The following is a 24,103-nucleotide window of genomic DNA, read 5'->3' on the forward strand; positions in this document are numbered from 1 at the left end:
CAAAAGATATTTACATCGCAGATCATATTTTTCTATCTTTACAATAATAACCAATGCTATGGCAGAACTATTTATACAATAATAATCTTAACTTAGCCAGAGTACAAATAAATAGGTCTATCTTATAGAAATCTTCTTAAAAGCCTCACTGCTAAATCGGTGTGATGGTATATCCTACCTACAGTTATACCTACAGTTGGGTCTTCCGCCTTTTATTCTTACATGGAAACTGCAGAGCCTGTCTCTTCATTATAATCAAGAACCTGATCCTAAAGAAGCCTAAATAGGTTTTATTGATATAGCTAGCTCTCTATGCGTGGTAGGTTATGACCATTATACCCAAAACAAATGGTGTCGTACATACAGTACATAAGCAGAGAAAAATAATAAGACTAAACAGTGTGGAGTTGAAAGAGATGATTGCACTGATATTCGTGGAACCAAGAATTATTCCCACTAGAAATCCCTGGTTTTTGTGAAGCATTCCGAGAATTCCGGGATAAAATCGTCTAAATTATAATTTCTAAGTGACCAATAAATAGTGATATTACAGGCTGTATTCATGCGGTGTTTTTTGAAGAGTTGCAATCACAACCCAAATTGTCCCAAAACACGTTTTATGTACTTACTACTTGGTATGTATGGGTAACCTATCAGTAATGTTAGCTAAAGACAGTAACACCTGTCGTTACTTAAAAGCGAATTTTTACTTAAGTTATTGAGTAAAATAGGTTTTCTAAACATGTATTATAAGCAAAAAAGGGGTAAAATTTAAAATAAATCATAACTAATTTTACTTGACTTGACTTGATCTCATTACAGATCACTTATATAAATTAGAGATAATTTCATAGATGACTAAAGCTTTCAGTAGATCTGCCTTCATAGAAACGTAACTCTGTTCTTAGACATACTATTTGTATGTCGAACAAATACAGGCTTTATGATAATTGAGCAATGGACGTGTTGTTATATAAATCTAGCGTCCCGGCTTCGCACAGCTTCACATTTATTAAGGATTTGAATACCAGTTGTGATAAAAAAACCTTAGGAGGAGTTCATATAAAACATTGTACTGACTCACTGCGGGCATCCAGCGTAGAAAACCAGCCATGATCGGTCTTGGGAAGTCTCTTTTTTTCACTCTACGTCGTTCCAGCTTGCTGCCAGGGTATTGATGCTTCGTTGCTAGGTCTGTTTTTGGTGAGTACGATACGTTTTGCCTTGAAGATTACCATCGAGAGCTTGCTTGGCAAAGTGACTTAAATTCCTCCGGAGCGTATTGCCCATCCCTTCCTGACTAGACCTTTCAATTGACACCCTATTACATAGCATCCATAGCTGATTATTAGAGATTGTCAAAACATTGTTCTGAGTTCAGCTACATAGCCAAGTTCGACTCAGTTTATATTAGCGCCATCTGTTTTTGAATAGAACTTTAATAAACAAATGTAATTTTCAATAGACAATTAAAAACTTTACGCAATTAGTAAAGCAGAAATATTGTTTAAATACACATAAGTGTAAATTTATTAAACTAATCTTACTTTATTTCATAACAAATGTTAACTAATTCAAGAACATAATTGACGTCGATGATTTGGTGTTGCACGCCATCTATGGATGATCACATATCTTACACTGCTCAGGCTTTCCAGGATACTCGCAATATGTTCCCTTTTTATTAGTATATCTAATTAAAAATATATAAGACAATCTGACATTTTAAATACTTTTTGTACGGTTAAGTTTAGTAGGGTTCTTCCAAAATTTCAGGTTTAAGGCAACATACGTAATTAATTAAAAATGTCAAAAAGACCAGAATACGTATGCACGGAATATCTAATTAAAAAATAATCTTTAGAGAGTTTCAGGGCTTATCTATAGATTAAAAACACTTTTACTTTACAATGTCTTTTTTTTCGCAGCCACGTCTAGTTGTTTTCGCGCGAGTGGGGCAAAGCCGTTTGGCAGGTGAGGCTGAAGTTATAAAACTTGCAACCTATCGAAGGAGCTACCAAGGGCTATTTCAATGCTTCTCAGAATAAGTGTTATCTTCATTATCATGATTGTGAAAAAAAGGGAAAAAGGAATAAATTGTTACACTGATAGTGTTGGAGTTTTTAGTTTCTTAAGTACATGCCAGAAGTAGCAATCAACATACAAGTTATGTATTATTTACTTACTATTGACATTACAAGATTCCATGTCATACTATATAAAACACCTTGTCAACGTGACTGTCCAGAGGGTAGAGTACACATTTGTACATACATATTTTCAAGTTACGTGCACCTTGTAGTGTATTCTACAATGTAGAATTTATTAAAAAAAAAATTGTGAAATGATTACATGACATTATAACGTTATATTACAGGCAGATAGGGACTACAACATAGTAGAGGATTCAATTTTAACTCACTCAAACTTAGTAAAAAAAAGATTAATAATTAATTAAATAAATTAATAGATTATACGTACTATATATAGGCTAACATATTTTATTATATAAGGCTGACATATTTTATTATATAAAGTATAATAAAATATGTCAGCCTTTAATCTCATCTTAGACGCTAATGACTGATTCAACCCATCATATTTATGTAATGCTTAAAATTAATGATCAAAACTAATTCAATTTTACGGTAGTTCACTTTCATACATACTACAATGTATGTCTCGCGTCTTACTGGTTTGAAACAGCCGCCTCCACATCAATTAGCATATAAATGATCCAGACAGAAACAACTTTATACATATTGAACTCACTTTGACCAGAACAGAATAGCGTGTGTCATGTCGTTAGTCTAGCAAAACTGGTTTTTAAGAAACTTAAAACTCTCTACTATTGGTTTAACTTATGCCGTAGATGTTGATAATTATTATCATAAAATATTGACGATATCGTGCACTTATGTACCACTGATATCTTAAGCCTATATTAGGCAACAAAGTTGCATTGTATCTTTAACTTTATTGTATCTGTAGGGTCGTTTTATTTGCTAAACTAGTATGGAAACGATATAAACGACAAAGGGCTAAATGACGGTTGTGGTAAATAAATTATTATGTACGTAGTCCTACTTATTTCCGGACAGGAGGCTCACATGATGTGAAGTGATACCGATAGACACTCTTAGTGCCAGAGGCCTTGCAAGTGCATTGCCAGTCAGCGCAGATGTGCCTTCCCAGAATACGAAGTGCCGCCTGTGCGTCTGCCACCCAGTGCTGAATGTTCTGATGGTGGATGCCCAGAGGGGAATTACTCCACAACGAATAAGTGGTACCCCCCTGTAGTCTATTTTATATTACGTAATTTTTAGACTTAACTCACAGAAGATTGCAAGCACAGCACGACGGAAATTTTCACACTATTGATTTTGCTATCGAAGCTTTTACCAAAGCATGAGGACGTAACCGCACTCCGTATTCTCTGGTATTCTGACAAAAATACAGTCAATTACCGCTTATATTTTATTAAATGATATTGTATAAATTTTATAAACAAATATTTCTAGGTAGGTTATACATCCGGCTGAAGGGCTACCTCCACAGTCTTGATTTGATTCTCGATGGAACAAAAATTGTTTTGGGCTCGTAGGAAGAATAAGGATATCGGCTATTCCATGACTCATTTGGGGACACTGACCTTGCCTTGCGCTAACGAATACTGCGAGCAGTGTTAGCCTATTGGCTTCAGCCTGCGATTCTCATCCCTAAGATCGTGGATTCCCCGGCATTTAAGATTTGCTCGGTGAAGTAAAAGATAGAGTATGATCACCTACTTGCATTAGATTGACAAACGATCATGAAACAAATCTGAGGCCTAAAGGGTTTTAGCGCTACTGATTTATTTATTTTTGTTTATAATGTACTATATCTTAAAAACAGTCGGCCTGGTTCTGCGAAGGTTTATAAGATAATCTAATTAGGTGTTTCGGGACACCTCAGCCACTCAACGTAATTGAGTGCGCCCCCGGTGCTATTAGGCAAATCGAATCTCGCACTCCCTCAAATATTTGTGGGGAACGCTTTTGCCTCGCCAAGATTTTCTTTTAAGGAATATATATATCGCTAGAGAATAACGATTTGCCGTATATGGCTTAATATGGTTAATGTACCGAATAGGAGAAGAGAAATTTATTTCACCAAATAGATACCTCTTATTATTAAAGGCTCATTAATGCGATTGATGAAAATATTCAACCTAGTAGGTACTTAATAGGTAATGCACTTCTATTATTTAGTTTAACAAAAATTTATTATATTTCTCATCTGTGATAATTTTTTTATTGTGTGACCATTAATTTTCTTGAGAAAACAAGTAACGCTTCTAAATGTGTATTCCCTGAATTGTAAATAAAATATTGGCTTAGTTTACAGTTTCCATAGCATTCCCTATATAGTGATCGATAGGAGAAGGTTCTACATATTTTGTAGAATGTTTTAATTTATCATAGGGAGAATATATATTCTATTGTTTTTGTATTTAATTTTATATGTTAAAACCAACACTAAGGTTGAAATGGTTGAAAAGTTCGCTATTTTCAAATACCAAGCTAGCGACGAAAGTTTGGGTGTGTTTGGTAGTGAACAATAAAAGTATTCGTAAAATCCCCTTGCCCCCTGCCCCTGTACGTCCGGGGAGCGTGCCACCGTTTGATGGTCTACTCTCCAATGCTGGCGGAGAGCTTATAACGCAAGATGTACGGCTGCGCTCGGGCGACGCCTATATTTCCTAAACATCTTTCGGCTTATTCCGCCGCGTGGGGTGACCTTGTAAGTACGTATTCCTTTTTTGAAATTGTTGAAGTATACATCTTTAAGAAAAAGTTAAACCGTTAAACTCTAGATCTTATTACTTAAGAACAAACAACTGGTTACTAAAAAGCACTTAATTAGTATACGGATATCCAGACAGATAACCCCTTATGTAGATAGGATTTTTATGAAGTAAAAGTAAACAAATGTTTTATTATAAACCGTACATCCTTTTCCTTTATGAATATGTGAACTTTATAAAACAATTGTTCTCACTGGTTACTTAATTATTTTTCATCGTTTGAAAGGTTTTATTGTCAAACGCATCTCAGCTATATATGAACACTATCCTAGATCGAACCAGACGTCACTACAAGGTCGCCCCAAAATATGCAACACCGGTACGTTACGAAGCGGATACCAATTCTATCAACAACCTATAAACCACATCTCTCTTTGTCTCGCGTCTTAATATTTACGTGTGTCGAGCGAGATAGAAATCGCGGAGTTTAATGGGCCGTTACGTGAGAAAAAATCAGTTCGCATTCGCGTAGATACGCAAGTGATAGTGACAGGATGGATCGTAGTTTACTTGTGACAGTGACGTCTTCACTTGTTGATACTCTGTAAGTACATTTATACATAGACCGGTATTGAATACGAACTTTCGTAAGCGCGCGATTCTAAGGTATTGTTTTTAATGTGTCAAGTAACAATAGCTAATTTAAGAGAATTGAGTTCACTTTTAAAAATGGAACACTATTTGATCAGCCAGTAACAGTTGAAAAGTTCAAAAATCCAAAATGAGTTTCTATTTTCATAAATATAATCATTCGACATAGCTATCTTATAACCTGTTCCTCTTTTTGCGAAAAGTATAAACCTGAAATATCTATTTAATCACTCAGCTCCTTATCACTCAGCATTAATTAAATAAATCACTAATACGTTTATAAATAACGCTGCATTTTTATTGTTAGCATTAAGATATCATACTTCTTTTGTTTACAATAAGTTTTGGACGTCAATAAATAATACTAAGCTTTCAATATTAGTTCTACTTCTACTTAGTTCTAGACTTGTCGGATTAGATTGATACATGTGCACTATACAATTAGACCTATATCACAGCAGATAGTATTATGATTAACTACCGTTGAATAATATGTTATTGGTAAAGACAACAACAATATCATAAGACTTCATATATACAATATTAGTTTTTGTTTAGTATAGATATTTGGTATTCATCAAACAAATCTTATTATTTCTCGAGATTTTATATAAATAAATAAGGCCGCAGCAGTAGTAAGCCGTAACAGCTTTAGCCGTAACTATAAATTACGTACACATTATAGCAAAGGATAATTAGACATGTAACAACAAAATATACCTATACAAAAATCATACTTAGTAAATTCTCTTCTGTTATAGAATATATTAAAGCGGCTATCCTATACATTGAAAATGAGCACTTTTCAGGTTATCCTTTAGATCATTTACTATGCAGTTGCATACTGTAATCTAAAGCATTCTACAATGACAGTTTCTCTTCCTTCCAAAGCAAATTCTTTTTATTAGGAAAATTGATCTCAATAGCTGCTAAGAATGTAATACCATATTATGTATTTACAATTCTAAAAACCATACTTACCTTCCCATACAGAAGATTCCAATTATTGAATAAACGAGCTAAAATATTTTACATAAGGTTTATTTATAACTAACATAATATGATTATTAAAACAACGAAAATGTTAAAAGTACCTAAATAAAACATATGCAATAAGTTCTTAGTCTAACTTATGACTAATATGTAATTTAAGTCTACATTAATTTACTAATAAGGATATTTAACATAAAGTAGTGTACAACAACACTGCTTACAGTCTTAAAGGGATGGTAAAACTTGTTAAAGGGAAGACACTATTTTCTTGTGTTCTATTGTTTCATTCACTGTGTAGCACTTAATACTAACCTGCACTAAAGAGCGTTATCTAAAAAAAGAAAAAAAAAAGTATTTTGTTTTACCATCACAATTCAATAAAATACGATATACATATGTCTATAATATAAAAGGCCAGGCCGCTAGGGACCTGAATGAATTCACATCGGTCTTAGACTGTTACCTACAACCTACCTAAATCTAATAAGTCGTTTTTATATAGAATTATAAGGAGAATATTTAACAGTTGTTGTTCTTATAACTTATTTCTTTAATTTTTGAATAAATTAGGCCACTCGATTTACATGACAATGATAAAGATATCTCAACAGATCTTTGTGAAATTCGAAAAGGGTTTTGTGTAATTGTCACAAAACTTTCTTTCACATTTGCATAATAACAAACTTGTGATGGCAAAAAAGGGCAAACATTCTGTAAAGGCCTTCAGTATTTTAATTAATAATATGTTATAATTAAACATTTTAATTTGTTAATGCCTAATCTAGTTCCTACAGTTTTTGGTGTATTAAGGAATGTTCTACTTTTATAGTACAAAAAACATCGTAAAACAATCAAAGACTATGTAAAATATGTTATAATAATAATGTGTGTAATATAGCCTGTGATTTTTTAACACTTAAATAAGTTGAAATATATTAATTAGAACTGAAATCTTATATGCGAAACAGTACTTAGATTTTATGATGATAATAGGGACTACTTTAATTTTTTATAGACTACAATATAAGATAATAATAATCAACGAGTTTAGGCAAAATGTATAATTCATACATTACCTTGTATATTAAGGAAAATACTCAGAAAACACGCAAAAGCTTCCATGGCCATATATTAAGACGTTTTTTAATAAAGTCGTCGAGCCATTTACTATAATATTTATACTTCACTGGTTTCGTAGGAGTAAAATCTGACAATGCATCGTAATCCTAAAGCTTGTCGATAAATATGCTAATTTCGAGTTTCGAAAGTCACACGGTATTGTTTTCGTCCTCCCATTTTCATGCAAATAGACTAAGTTTGGGCTCTCGGTGCGGAAGAAATACGTATTTTGAGTTTGTTCGTAATACAAGTGGCATGTTTTGTGCGTATGTTTTATATTTTGTTTTAATATTTTTAGTTAAAGGATGTGTTGTAATAGGCGTGTTGTGTTATGAAGTAACTTTGTGAGATTTAATTGCACTGTGATAGAAGATACAGATATCAAGGTAAGCTATATTGCTTATTATGAATAAATGCTACTACGGTATAATAGTGTACTGTTTATTACATAGCTCTGTGAAGTTTAATTGTTTAAGTCGTTGTATAACAGTTTGATGAACTGTAGATGGAACAGACATAAAGGCAATTGCTTATTATCTGTAATAAGTTCTAAGTAGAATTATTTTACTTATTATTTAATACTATGCTCTAAGACCTATTATCATTTTTTTACTAAATAAATACATACATCACACTGACGCTCTAGTTACCTACTACTTAGGTATATAGAAATATCACCCGCTGAAGGCACCATAATACGTAAATGAATATTAGATATTTTGAAACTTGTGAAAGTATCATGTATAGGTATTTTAATTTTTATGCAATTTAGCTTTTGTAAGCTCAAAGCGTTGGCTGACTAAACAGATTAGATACGTATTATAATCTGTAGGTATATACAACTTTTGTCGCCATGTTTATAGCTCTTACATTCCATGATACATAAGATTTCAAGGTTGAAGGTACTTAAGACACATTTCTAGATACATTAAAGATTACATGTGTACTGTACATGGTTCGTAAAACTCGCCTTTTATTAACTTAATACAAAGTTGCAGTCCGATTAAGTATGTAGATAAAAGCGTGGATGTTTTTGCATATTAATTGTTGTTAATCTGTTAATTAAGATATTATATAGAGATATTTTTTATCTTGAGCGATCTTGAGTCTTTTAAATGAAGCAGATATCTAAGGCTTATCCGCTAGATTTCCTGAAAAGCGTCTGGATGGTGTCTGGTACAGCTACTCACAGTTCATAATTGTCTGCTAATTAAAAAGACTCAGAAGATTTACTCTGCTTATTAAGCTAGATGATTTACTTGCAACACCTCCATGGTTCATCTTCGTTCTTGAATACCTATTGGTTCTTAACTCTTAATTGGTGTGAATAAGCCTATATTAGGTTCTTAAACATATTTGATTTAAACCCACAGTTTTTCAAACCAACAATCTCTGGGTAAGCCTGTCTCTAACCTAATCTATCTCGTGAGTAATTTTCTACTAACCTTCTTTTTCTATCCGTATCACCTTCCACGTTTTCCAAGTCTTTTACGGTTCGCTTCATAAAGCATTTTCTTTTGCGAACTAATGAACTGTTGTATAGTCTCCCAGTGGGGGGTCTTCCCTGGGAGTTACGCTCGCAAAGAGAGCATACACCTCCCTGTAATGGGTGTCCATTGGCTGCCATGACTGCCCTTTCTAGGCATCTCGTAGGCTCGTTTGTCCCCCTATTGTATAAAAAATCATAGAACTATGTTCAACAAATCTTGCTGAAATATTATTAATTCTATAGACATAGCATTTACTGAGTGTCATCTGACAATAATTACGTTGAATACCAACAGGAATATAAAATCTATATCTTTGCAAGTATGTTGCAAATTGCAGTCTTATACCTAGTGAATTTCTTTCCTTGTTTTGTCGTCTTATATATCGCACTTTAATACATTTAAGTACAGAGATAGTCAAATGCCCACACAGTATCCCTTTTATGTCAAACGAATTAATATAAAGCGTAAAATTTATTATCTTGATCTTACAATGTTGCTTGGAATTTGCTGTTTGCGCTGTGGGTGTGACAATAACGAACCGTTTACCTTGTTTTTTAATACTTTTAGTTAAATGTTAACTGAGAATATTGTATGTTTTAAGAATATTAACATTTAGAGGTGGGTTTTTCATTTAACCTTGCTTGGGTAAGGTTTAAGGCGTTATCGGCTTTATTGGTGGTTCATACTACCGAATTGTATTCGCCGGAAAATATTCATAAAATCCTTGATACTTTTTCTCGCCAGAAAAATTTTAGTATAGAATATAATAATTCTTTAACATGACCTATTTATACAACGATGACAAGTTCAAAACGCTCTTCAATTATTTTAATTGTGATTTATAGTTCTACCAAATTAAATTGTCTTAAGTATGTGTAGACATAAATCAATTAGTGAAGAAACTGTTTGGTAGATCTCTTACTAGCTATCCTGTTTTACTATCGCAAAGTCCTTCTCGATAAAAAGATAGTTGGACACAAAACAATCAATTGTAAACAGCAGTTCTCAGGATTAGCTTTGTAATGATGGTATTTGTAATGTTTCGAACATTTTTGTTCTTTTTAAAACTAAACTTTTGACAATTAGCTTAAATATACTTACATATCTACATATACATAGGTATGTTAAATGTAGGTACCCATTTCATCCGCTCAGGAATACATGGAAAGGAGAACAAACCGACTGTGCTCCAGTGCCCAGGCCTCAGGGTCCCTGATGGTCATGTTAGGAGGTGACATCAACCGCTGTTACTATTCGTACCCTCAGCAACTAGTCTGTCGAAAAGAGTACACATGACACAATTTATGAAAATAATTAATGAACTGTGCATAGATTAACAGACGTGTTTAATTGTTCGACTGAATTGTGAATATTTTTTACTCTAATATTTATTTACTGTTAAGTGTTGTGTACTTTTTTTCTATGTGTATGTATTGTTTTGTATGTGATGTAAATGTAAATAGTTACTGTATTTTATTAACCTGTAAAGTTAGCATACTTTGTACCTTTTCATTTGGTTGTCAAAAATCGGGTTTCAGAAAATACATAACTTTACATAAGACAAAATCCTCACCTCTTTACGACGAGTATAAATAAAACAGACGGAGAAATTCATCTACCCTTTACCCTTTGGGGAATTCACACAATATCAACAAAGTGTCAATAAGATGCAAATATCTAGTTAAATTGCATCGCGCATGCGCCAATCATAAAATTGTTACTACCTCCATGCCCCCTTTGTTTTCGCAAATTGCTGGGAAACCTTAAGACCTTTTAAGACTACCTTTTGTCTTTGGGTTAGGTTAGAATTTAATGTTATTTGGTTAAAGTAATTATAGGATTCATTTCTTAATATTTAGGAGGTAAAGATTACTAGTACCTAAGTAGTTAATAATATTAAAAGTAAATACTATTAAAAATATATAATACCCTTTTTTGTCTGTAAATAAAATCCTTATATACATTCAAAACAATATATTATATACATAAAGGTCGTGTTGTAAATAGGTGTCTAGATAACAACAATAAATACGTTATTTTATTTATATATAATTTAGAAACAAAAAAAATTGTACAAGATATTTCTCCAATATTTAAAACTTCTCATCTCTGTTCGTATTATACTAGTTTTTGTCTATACAAAATCATATTCTAAAATCCTAAATCTTGTGAAGCTCACGCCCACAGAAAATTCTAGAGCTTTCAAATCACGCTAAAGTTCGTCTATGTAGGCGGAGATATTCATCTTACATGAATACCGATCTTACACCTACGTAAATTTTTGAATAGTCTGTGCTGTGCATTGTTGTTTCAAAAAGAGTCTATTTACGCTATGGAGATTAGACCAACTTAAAAATTAAGGTAGTTTACTTTCTGTTTTGCTGCCCTGATTATGGATTTTTCAGTGTTGGAATGTTTTACCTATTCATTAACAAATTATAACTGGCATAAGTGTAGGTATTATCTAAATTACCTAAGCCCAAATTATTTAGGCAAGTAATATTAAATTTTGATTGTGATTTTATTTTGAATTCATCAAAAGGCAAGTTATATTTATATTTTCTACCTAGACAATTATAAGGTATAATTATATTTCTTTACCTAGACAGGTGGATATTATATTCAGACGAGACGCCATCAATGTGATTCGACTATAAAGTACGCCTGGTTGCACAGAAACGTAGACTACAATGGCAATAGGTATATGTCTAGGGATTTCACCTGAATGTGCCTAGAATACAACCAGTTTGTCTACGTACATAGCTTGTTTAAAGGAATTACTTTTTGTCAAGGTCGTACTGGCTTAGTATGTACCTACCAATCAAGGTAACAATCAAAATTATGGTAACAAATAAAAATACCTGCTAGATTTATCTTTATATTAGTAGCGTTAATAGAAACCTAGGTTTAGTTCATATTCTACATATATATACATATTAATTAAATTTAATATCATACTTTTTGAATGCTGAGGCAATCCCACTTGATACAGCAACACGACGCCTTAAGAGTAGGTACTAAACCTTTTCAGTTACTGAAACTAGTGTAGTTCTCGGATATACGAACATAGTATCAAAGTAGCTTAGTTTATGCCATTTACTTTACACTATATTGTAGAAAATTAAGTCAACATACACTAATCAGCCATTATTTTTGTAGAGGCTAGATTCCAATTCTTGTAAAACGCACTCTCTTTTGTGAACTTCATTGCAATAAATATTGTATTGAACCATACGAAAATAATGTATCTAATTAAAGACTTTTTAAAGAGATCAATCCGTTGATCATAGGATGCATTGGATAGTTAGCTCGCATAAACATTTGCCTCGAAGCACTTGCACCGCCTACAATAAATATTTTCTCACCTTGAACAACCCTAAACGTATACGCAGCCCTCCGACATCGCGTCAATTAAACCTCGCGTCGTCCAATTGTTGATCATTAGTGAGTAATCCGTCTCATATTCAATCAATACCCAAAACTTTACCCACACACCTCCTCCCGCCGCGCCCCTCGACGTGCGACATTTAATGACACCCGTGCATTCCAACCCCCACACCAATCTGCTCCTTAACCTTACCACCTAAGGTCCACTATCCCCTAAACACGCCCACCGCGTTATATAGCACCGAGGATCTATAAAAGTTACGTCTGTAATCTAACATAAAACTCGGGCCGTTTAGATGCGAACGCGGCCACGGACGACACATCTCGGATCGCTCCGTACTTTTACCGAAATATGGCGGTGTTTTTGTGTAAAACTATGTGTTTTTTAAGGGAAACTACGGTTTTCCCATTACCGCGCGGACGAGTTCGCGCGCCGTCGTCGGTCACGCGACTTTCGAGATTCCACGCCCGCGCCGAGCACTGTAAGTTTAATTTGAATATTTTACATAAGAATGACATTGAATCTCATTAAAAACCCGATACGATATCTAGAGACATTATCGGGTCTTATTTCAAATATGCATGTACTGGTATTTTAACATCAAAGCTGGTAACGACACTACTACTATTTGTATAGAATATAATACATAGGTACAAGTTGCCAAACTTAGTTCAAGTACTCGCATCAATTCTATTAAAGATTTTGCACACTTCTAGTATTAAGAATCCCTGGTGTAAGTTAGTTATAGTTATGAAACATGTAGGTATTTCAGTATGAACCACGTGGTAAAGTGCCTAGGTTAATTATAGAATATGAATGAGAGATATCATTTGAAAATATATATTTTGGTCTAATACACGTTTTCTACAATACAAAATATTATTTGTTTATTACACTTTTGTGATTATGTACCTATCTATGATTTATTAATTATGTCGAATATATGACAAAAAATTATATTACCAAATTTTGATATGAATTAAAAAAAAACTGTTATTGAGTACGTTTGTATTGAAAAGAACCTATTTATATGAGAGTAAACGTTACTTTTCCTGACGTCATCGGGACTGCGGGTATAAAGAAAACTAGTTCGCCTCAGATTTACTATTTTTACTATAACTATTTTTTTAAAATCTACACCAATAAATCAAATGTAACCGAAAGGAAAGAAAAGTCCTCCATTATACCGGAAAAAGTATAACTAAGATCAAATATCAATAATACATTTTCAAAATAACATACATTTATTAGCAATATTTTTTTATGTCAGTTTTATTATTATATAAATATCTAAGAAGGTTTAAGTCGGAACCTCTAGCGCCATCTTTTAAAGTGCATTGAACAATATTAAATAGTACGTAATCTTCCTTCCTTTTTTTACTCGTAGTGAATAATATATTTGTTCTTTTCTCATCTTCCCTTACATGTCCAGATGTTTGTTATCTGAATACAACTCTTAAAAGCATGCATTAGGGCTGCAGTTGCAATGCAGCAATAACATGCCTGGTCCGGAATATCTGATCAAGTGAAATGCACTAGAAATATACTTATCTCTTTCACCCATCATACGGTATCTCTGTTTGATACATGCAAGATATGGTATAGATATCTCATTCTACGGCAGATAAAGATAGGTTTGTTAGTTTTTATTATTTGTTCGATATATTTGAAAGTTAATAGTACGACCATCATGAAAAAGGTGGAGCACGAAGTTAAACGAACATTCTGATTTTAAGAATATGGGGTGCGTTGGTAAAAAAATTCTATAGCTATTTATTATAAAAATATATTCTTATTTTAGAACTAATTCTGATTAATATGTGATTTCAACTATTTTGTGTAAAACAGATGGTTTAGTGTTATCGTATGAAGAAATAATGGTAATATTATCGCGGGTCTATAAACTTAGTAACACCAAGTGATAATTAATTTAACTAAATGCGAGGTTGTGTAGATTTCTATTATAGTAGGATGTGTAGTGTAGGTAGGTACCTATATACGTTGTAATAAGTAATGTGTCCAAAATTTGGTTAATGGTTGATTTCAGAGGATTTGTTAATGTATATATTATCAATGGACTGTCAAAGTTAAACATGTAAAAATCCTGTTAGGTTTGAAAATTTTATGGTGGTTTAAAAAAATATATATGGTGGAAACACAAACAATAATTGTGTTGCTGTCCACCAGGATGTCGATAAAAAATAACAACTTATTTATTATTATGATAATTTTATTATGTTTCTCACGCAACACAACAAAATAATAATTTTGGGCACAAGGAAGTATAACAAGACATTGAGATAATAACTAAAATATATTAATAAGCTTTAGCAATCCAATTGCGGCCACGTTGTCATCTAAAAAAGCATAACATTAGACCACTCTGTTCCACCAGGCTGGTTCAATCTCTTCGGGCAGGCCATCTTTCCATCTTTTTAATTGTCTAGTCAGGGAAAACGTCCAAAATAGAAAATTCAGGAAAATAGGCTACATCATCGATGAAATGCATTAGCGAGTGCGTTATGACGTTTACAAGTAGATGTTGGCAACTGCCAGTGAGTTATTTAGAGAATGGGAATTCAAACAAAGCACACTGCTTTAAGAGTACCAATAGTAATTTCGATAGTAAATATATCGAAAAACAATACGTTAAGTAAATGTTTGGCAAAGCCAGTGCAACTAAAAATTGTTATACATTAGTAAATATTGTTTCAATATAATTTTTACTCCATATTTTCACTAAGTCATTTATGAATGATTTAACGGTCTATCTAAACTATTTGTATAACGTTCTTATATTTATGCTGGGGTATATACGCACTCTTAAAGCTTCTACGGAAAGTTATAGACTATTAGACTTATTGAACAGTATTGGAAATACTGGAATGACAGAAGCGCTTTAATGCATTAGTTTGATCCTCTATCGTAAGTTATATCTATTTTAAAATGCTGTTTTCTTAGTTAAAACTATATTGTCAATATATATAATGACAGTTTTTAACAATTCAATGATATGTGAGTGCTATGCCTATGTTTATAGATGGCCAATATAAATCCTAGTACCTGTAGCATACAAGTATACATTTTATGTAGAAGTTAGATATTATCATGTGGGTTTGTCTAGATGTTATCATGTGGGTACCTATTTCACACTAAAGTATTACTGTCTTAATTCTTGGTTTCCTTTTATTTATTCCTATATAATATGTGAAACGTGGAAGGTCACCAAACACAACTCGCACCGAATCCAAGTCTTCGTTAACCGCTGTCTTCGCCGTATTCTGAACATCTACTGGCCTGAAAAGATCTCTAACGAGCAACTTTGGGAGCGCTGTCGAGAAAGCCCGATCAGCCAGCAGATCAAGCGACGCAAATGGAATTGGATAGGCCATACACTCCGAAGGGATCTCAATTATATTCCCAAGCAGGCGCTTGATTGGAATCCGCAAGGAAAGCGGAAGCGTGGCCGTCCCAAACAAACCTGGCGCCGAACAGTTGCGGACGAGGCAAAGAGAGCCGGAAAGACTTGGAGTGAGGTGAAACACGAGGCTCAAGACCGAACGCGATGGAGACTCACTGTGGACGCCCTCTGCCCCACCTAGGGGTTATAGGACATTAAGTCAGTAAGTCATATAATATTTGCTATAGTATTTAAAATATATACAGGATACCTATATATTAAAATACTTAAACTAAATACGAATGGAGAAGTGATGTAATTGTAAAGACTAGGTTCTAGTTAAACTTTGATTTATAGACTTTCCTTGAAAGCTTTTAAACACCTGTATATACATAGATAATATCTTCATTTATAAAAATCAACAACCTTATTATCAACGTGATTTATTTTTTAAAAACTTCAATAAAACTATCCAATTATTCAAATTTAATATTTTATACATGCTATAATGAACACAAAAACTGCAATAATTCAAATCGTACATAAGAACTAGTTTAATAGAACTACAAAAAACACACAAAACAGAGTTATTTGACTGCCTTAAGATTTACTTAATTTTATTCAGGATTTACTAAAGAAAGGCAGATTTTAGGTTTTATTGGTATTTTTTGAGTTAGGTCTTGTTAAGAGCTACTAGACTGGATCTGGTAAGACTTTTAAAAAATATTAAATTCTTTGGTCAGTTTCCTCAAGATCTTAATTACGCTCATAGAAAATAAATCCGTTTGTGACCAGATTGGTGTTTACGGAGAACTACAGCGTTGAGAGCGTCTAACTACATAGTCCATACTTGTATTGTAATGAAGAAAAATGTTAATGTATTATATATTAGTTTTATACATGCATGGACTCGACTAACATCGTAAAATTGGACGTGGTAAATATGACTGATTAATCAATTTTACTCACTTACTCCGATAGCAGCTCAAAATGTGTCCGAAAAAAGAAAATAAATAATCAACGTGACCGGTATTTTTCTATAGAAATAATACATACCATGAAGATATATATGTACTTACACTTATATAAAACCTATATTTGTGGGATCAAAGCATTGAACATGGAACGTTCTAAATATCCGCAAGACATAGTCTTTTGTTTCATTGGTGCAGATTATTAAAGATTAGAAAAACAATTATTGTTCTACATAGTAATGAATATAGGACATACCCCAATCATTAAAACATGCTGAATATCAAAGGGTATCTCATATAATTACGAGAATTAAGTCAAGCCCCAAAATATAATTTTAAATATAATTAAGGAAAGTTTGCTATGTTAGTCTACAATTTTTTTTTATAAATAAACATAAATATTTATATACAGAATAAATCTTTAATTCTTGTAGATTAATAACAATTCATTCAACTTATAATGATGGGATAAATTCAAGCTGAGACGGGCTGGTAAAGATAAAGAATAAGTCGAGGTTGCGGAACGTAAGGGATTGAACCGGCATCACATCCGTCGAGGAACTCTTTGCACTAGCTCAAGATAACTGGCAATTTAAGTTGTTAACAGCCAACCTATAGTAACAAAGAGGCACGTTGTGAGGTCGTGAAGATGAAGAAGATTATCAATGACAGATATGCACTCGCAAGTGAACCAGTTATAGAAATGTATTTATCTTACATCCTCATATCGAAGATATGTGACAAAGTAATAATACAATAATAATAAATATTATTTACACGTTACTAGCAATATGTTACGAAAAAAGACTATTTAGAATGAAGTATTTCCTTATAAGACACAGAACATTGTCTTACTATCCTCATTATAGCGTTCTATCGCTTTACTAATTATCATCATAATATCAAATATCACTCAAACAATGTATTTTTCATTCAATTCATCCAGTTTGAATAATGAAAACAATTGAAGGTATTTGGCAGATATAGAAGTTTATTCGCTCAGGTGCAAATGTAAGAAGCACAGAATTATGAAGCCACTATTAACAGATGTACAGGCCTATCTTTACCTACTACTATAATTACAATACTTCACACAATATTAATACACTTTCTTTACGTATGTTTCATTTACTCTTAAATTGTTTGTCCAGTAAGGGCAGGTCTTATAGGTACTTATTATAAAATAGTAAATAATATTCTAATTGGGTAGTAGCTACAATTAGTATAAGTACTAGACTTACTTTAGAGTAGGTTTTCTTTCAAGGACATTTTTCTTTTGTATTAACAATAGTAAAATATTGACAATTGACATAATTTAATGAAAATTAGGGCAACTGGTGGCCTTATCGCTTCCGAGCGATCTCTTACAGGAAAACACTGTGAGAAATAGAAAACAAAATAGATGCGGTAAGGAAGATTTCAGACCCAAGCAATTAAAATATATGTTAACAATGATTAGGACAATATTTAAAAAAAACACAAGAAAAAGAAAAAGTGCACATGAATCACGATAATTTTCGATCAGTTTTATATACCAATAGCACCAACCTTTTAGGTCTGAATTTCAGATTTCTGTATCTATTCCGTGATCAATTTCTATCACCTATATACGTGGGTAACACTGAAAATATTTAGAACGGGCCAGTTAGAAACATTGCTAATGAAAACTTTATTGAATTTCAATATTAGAACTCTTTGCTAACCTAATGTAGTATATTGCATTCATTTGTCATTTGTTTTTGTGAATTGGCGGCAAATATAAAATTCTTATTACACGTTTCAATGATGATCCACGTGAGTGACGTCCTTAGATAATGAGGCATCCGCCTTACAGTCCTGACCTGGCACCCTGTGAGTTTCATTTATATCCAAAAACTAAATATAACATTCGACGTATTCGCTTTACGAGCCCTGAAGATGCGGTGGAAGCGTACGAAAATGCCATAGAAGAGACCCCCAAGGAAGAATGGGCCCACTGCTTTTCTCAGTGGTTCCATCGAAGGCGACGATGTGTTGAGAGGAATGGACATTACTTTGAAAAACCATTAAGGTATTGGCAGATTTCTACATTAAACCGTTTTTTTATTTTCTAAACATTTTCAGTGTTTGACACACATCGTTGTTTTGGGTCTAAGGTATGCCGGTTGCCTCACGAGGTTTTCCTTCACCTTACGAACGAGTGTTAAATGCGCATAGGCACGGTAAATTGGTGCTTAGCCAGGGATGAGAGTTGTATGTAGAAACGACAAGGCCAACTACTCTGTAATCTTAAAATCGCATTTAATTAACTCATATCGTATCTAACTAGACTGAAGCATGCGGACGGTTGAACATAAAATATCTCCTCCAGCTGAAAATGTTTTCTTTTGCCAAAATGCAACACTAGTGTTCAATACTAAAATACTGCAATTTCTAACACTTCCATTGTTTCTCAAATGCGGCCAAATGTGTGAATGTTTAACCAAAAATATGTATACTCCATTAAGTTTTGACTATGGCATTCCCTTCACTATTGCATTTAATTAATATTTTTTTTAATATGCAGTTGAGACTATAACTAAAATAATATTCTAATTTAAACTCACTTTCCATACCCTTTAGTGCCAGTAAAATCCGTTACTGAAAACGCAGATGGCAGGATCGCCTACCACATTGAAAAAAAACAGTAATTCTACTGATTATTTTTAACTAATTTTTTCTACAAAATAATATTTTTAATATTAATATTTGGCAACCTTTATCGTTATGGTTATATCATTTATATTTATATTGTTATTAGCGCCATCCATCGTGGAATAGCTGAACTAACTGAGTAATACACGCACACATAAACAAGTAATCCCCTCTCGTCATACCCTGTTTTCTTCAGCATACATAGAAGTAGTGTTAATTTTAAACTGGTTTGTGATCGCCACGGGCTATGCCATCCTACAAGGCATGTTTGATCAGCTTCATAATGTTTTATTAGTATAAGTTAGCTTAAGGGTTGATTTTAAAATGATGTCCGTCATATCTACCTATCTACGCAGAATGAGGTATACTAGCTAAATATTACATTTAATATTTGGTTATTCTGTTGATACCGAATCTTTTTCGTTTATTATACATCTTATATTATTCCCAAATCGGTAAAATACCACTAACCTCCACTTGCTATGATTATCACATAATCCTTATCACCCGCTTTCTTCACTATGGAAATTTAAACATTAATTTAAATTAATAATACATTTAAAAGTTCTTCATAAGGATTAAATGCACGAACTCGTCTTTAATTAGACAATTAATACTTTACGATATACTCTTGTTTGTATTAACATTGTTTTTAATTAATTTATTATATCTATCCAAAGCATATCGACCCTGTGTATATAATGCCATTGAAGTACGTATAAACACAAAAAATAGTGTACTTACCCGTGAATCTATTTATTTTAAATACATATAGTTGAAATTTCGGTTAAAATCTCCTTTTGAAATGCCTGTGCGTCAGCCAAGTTTTCCTCAAAAATAAATAAGACTATTTCATTTTCTTTTGAATGATCTCCGTAAACCTAAGTTAAATACTGATAACATAAAAAATAATCCCGTTATTGTAAAAATATATTTATTTTCTTCAGTTGATAACTTTAATTTAAAAACAGTATTCCAATATTTTTATGCCTATATAAAAATAAATTCATATTCTATAACTAGTGTTTACCACAGAAACTTTTAATTTAATTTAATTTTTATCAAAACTTTCAAAATTACTTTACGGGTAACTATTGACCCAGACGCATTTCCTCTCATTGCTCCAAAAAACAGTTAAATTTTTTGCGATCGGTTCTAAAGAATGACCGCTATTTTTGTAACTGCGGTTATGCAAAAACTAGAGCAAAAAGGTATTGTTAAATAAAAGGGGTTGTTAAAACGTCAATAGATCGTTTATAGGGTAATATAATTTACAAAGACATTGAATAAACTCATGTTTTAAAATAGTGTGGCAAGAAATTCAAGTTTAGTTTTGATTTTTAGCTCAAAGAGATAAGTCGATTGTACGTCGTAATTAATTGATAAGTGGTTTATTGTGTGCATAGTAAATTAGTGCCAGTAGCCATTTTGATGATGATAATAGGTATGTTTTTATGTTTTATTTATTATGTCATTTCTTGCTTCGTTGGTGCTGACTGTCTATGTAAATTCAACTGTTTGTTTTAATGTAATTAAATAAAGCTATATATAAATTTAATAAGCTTATGTAATGGTCAACAAAAAATATACTTGTAACAATACTACTACACTATATCTATATTAATATAAATTAATAATTATTTTTAAAGTAATTAAATATAACTGTAGTGTTGTGGATTTCATAAACTTATGGAATGGCCAACAATAAAGGCACATACTTGTTACAATATATTACATGGATAAAAGTAATTTTATATGCTTAAAGTTAATTTTTTTATCTAAAAGAATATTCGCGAATCCAACCGTGCTTGTTCGGTTCATGTAAAATATTTAAAAAGAATGTTATATTATAGGTGAGATTATTGTTACGAAAACCGTAGGCAAGTAATATAATTTGCATAAATGTAATGAAAACTAAAATACCATCATCTCATAGGTACAATAAAGTATATATTTGACCTTTCATCGGTAATACTATAACTTTATACTAATACTAAACTATCGGATGTTAAAGATGTGTCAATTGTGTAGACGTAGCTAATGAACACCAGAAGGTATTAACTGGTGTCAGAAGAATTCTGTAATTGGCTTAAAACTTTACATTTCTATTTATGAATAAGGGAATGTTAATACTTTATCAGTTAATAAGTAAATTGTTTCAACTTATAGTACATTTGCATTAGAAGCGGCTTATTTTTTTATACGAGAGACATTGAGTAGTTTCAATTGTAGCTTGTATGATTCAAACTTTGAATATCATTATACTATCACACATATGTATGCATAATATATGAAAGATAATTGTTTAATTTCACATTAAATTATCCATGTACTTATTTAAAACTCAGAACAACAGAAAAATCCCCGAGATGGAATAACTTTGACAGTCCATGTTATTAGCAATATGGTAAATAATTCGAAATTTAAAATTAAGGATTGATCGCATAAAATCAGAACTATTGACTAGAATATTTCAAAACTAGAGTAGGAGGATGGAGTGAGTCCTTAGTTACACTGTCAGAGAAAAACTTGTTGAATTTATCTGTATCTATTTTATTTACCTACTCATTAGTAACAATTACAATTAATAATTTCAGGAGCGATTACTTCAATATTAATAAAAGCGTGTAAATTCCGTGTATTTTTTTTACTTTTTCCGGTTGAAACAATTTAATTTTTGGACACACAAGACATTTTAAAATATTCCTATACTCAGAATATTTCATGGAATTTCGTAATCCTCGAAGTACATTTGTGGGTAAGTGCTAACGCCCATTCATTTACCTGTACAAGGCAAGCATGAAACTAATTTCGGCATTGAATATTAATGATATTCGTGTGAGGTTTGCACCATTTGCTGAATACAAAATACATTACGTTTGTGATTGGGATGACGTGATATTACGAGTGTAAAATAAAAAGTCAATCATCTATTAAGACGCATGACAAATGTATACATTGATAATATATAGCTTTCTAAATCTGGCACAAAATAGTTATATACCTAGATGATATTTTTACCTATTACGCGCTTTCCGCCTTCATACGCCCTTTCTTAAACAGATTGTCAGTGAATCTCTTATACATTCTTCCTGTCTATACATCTTAAATAACAACGTTGCAACCTGTGCTATGCTGAAACGGAATGTATTATTATCGTGCAATAATAGTTTAATTATAAAATGTACTGTTAATATATCAAATGGAAGAGACCAGAAGTCCACGACACAGGGAATTATAATATGGGGGCTATAGCCCTTTTTGTTTAACTAAACATCTCTTTTATCCTTCTTTTTTATCAAGACATTAAACCTAACCTAGTATTGCCAGACATTTATCACATCAAAACACTAGTTTCCATGTCCTATTTAAAAATACATAATCTAGTATACATTTAAATCAATCCAAAATACTTAAAACTTATACTCTAAACTAAAGTATAAAATATAAATTATACTCTTAAAATTTTAGATTAGACGTCTCAATATGTCATATAGATGTATAACAGTCAGAGGCCTATAACCATGGATTGTTTACGAAATTACAATGTCGTGTAATTACGTAAGTTTAACATTTGCATACACAATGTATAGGCTTTTGCCATTTCAGGGCGGGTCCAACCACGCAACATCGCGTGCCGTCGGCTACTTACAAAGCTTACTTGCTCACATCAACGTAAAGTTTTCATCTAAAAAACGCTAATTATACGCCATGGAAATGTATTGAATGTAATGTTTATTCTCTTGGAACACTCTAATTGTTCTAAGTTTTCACGATTAAATGGAAAAGTTTTTTTTAATTTTCAATGAAAAAGAAACACGTTAGTTCCATCACACAATTTAAATTTATTCGTTCCTATACGTTTTTACATTTATATACCTAATGTATATGAAATCAAAGCTCTAGTAATCTATTTAGTAGGTAGACTAATAATAGTCTAGTTAATGCGCTACGAAAATCATTTGACTACCTTATAATATTTTCATTCGTTTATTTTTCGTGAATTTTTTTTCGTTATTGGTATCACCCCGAATTTATATGAAATATTTTTAATAGGACAGACTAATGTTTCAGTCTGGTAAATTTTCGAACATTCTATTAAATCTTGTAAAAAATTTGTAGGCCCGCGAAGGCGACGGTATTTAATAAATATCGGCTAGCGTATAGAACACTTCAAATGTAAAATATATCATTTGGCGCCATCAACGCGTCAAGCAACGTTAATGATAACCAGTTTTGACATTTACAACGTGCCACGAAATATCTAATATTTCAAAATCAGTTTAATTTAAAGTGTTCAAACTTAAAATTCTTAAAATATAAAGACCGTCCTGAGATCCAAACCACTCAAAGGGAATTACTACACTCAAGTGAAGAATTTAAATGGCTTAAGTCTGAGTTGAAGTCAGGATGAGCGAAGGTGACCTTTTCATATTTTATCTAAAGTGCGCTTAATCGTCGACCCACGAACAAGGGCTTCGTATCTCGATTCCTTACCAAATTATCTTGACACTTTCCTTCTTTTAAAAACTCCCGAAAGAAAATGATAATACCGGTCTTTATTCACTGGACATGACTTAATATTCGTGACAAAGGATGGAATTTATTTAAAAATTGATATAGTTCTTT

Source organism: Pieris brassicae, chromosome 4 (assembly GCF_905147105.1).
Source record: "Pieris brassicae chromosome 4, ilPieBrab1.1, whole genome shotgun sequence".
Classification (NCBI taxonomy): domain Eukaryota; kingdom Metazoa; phylum Arthropoda; class Insecta; order Lepidoptera; family Pieridae; genus Pieris; species Pieris brassicae.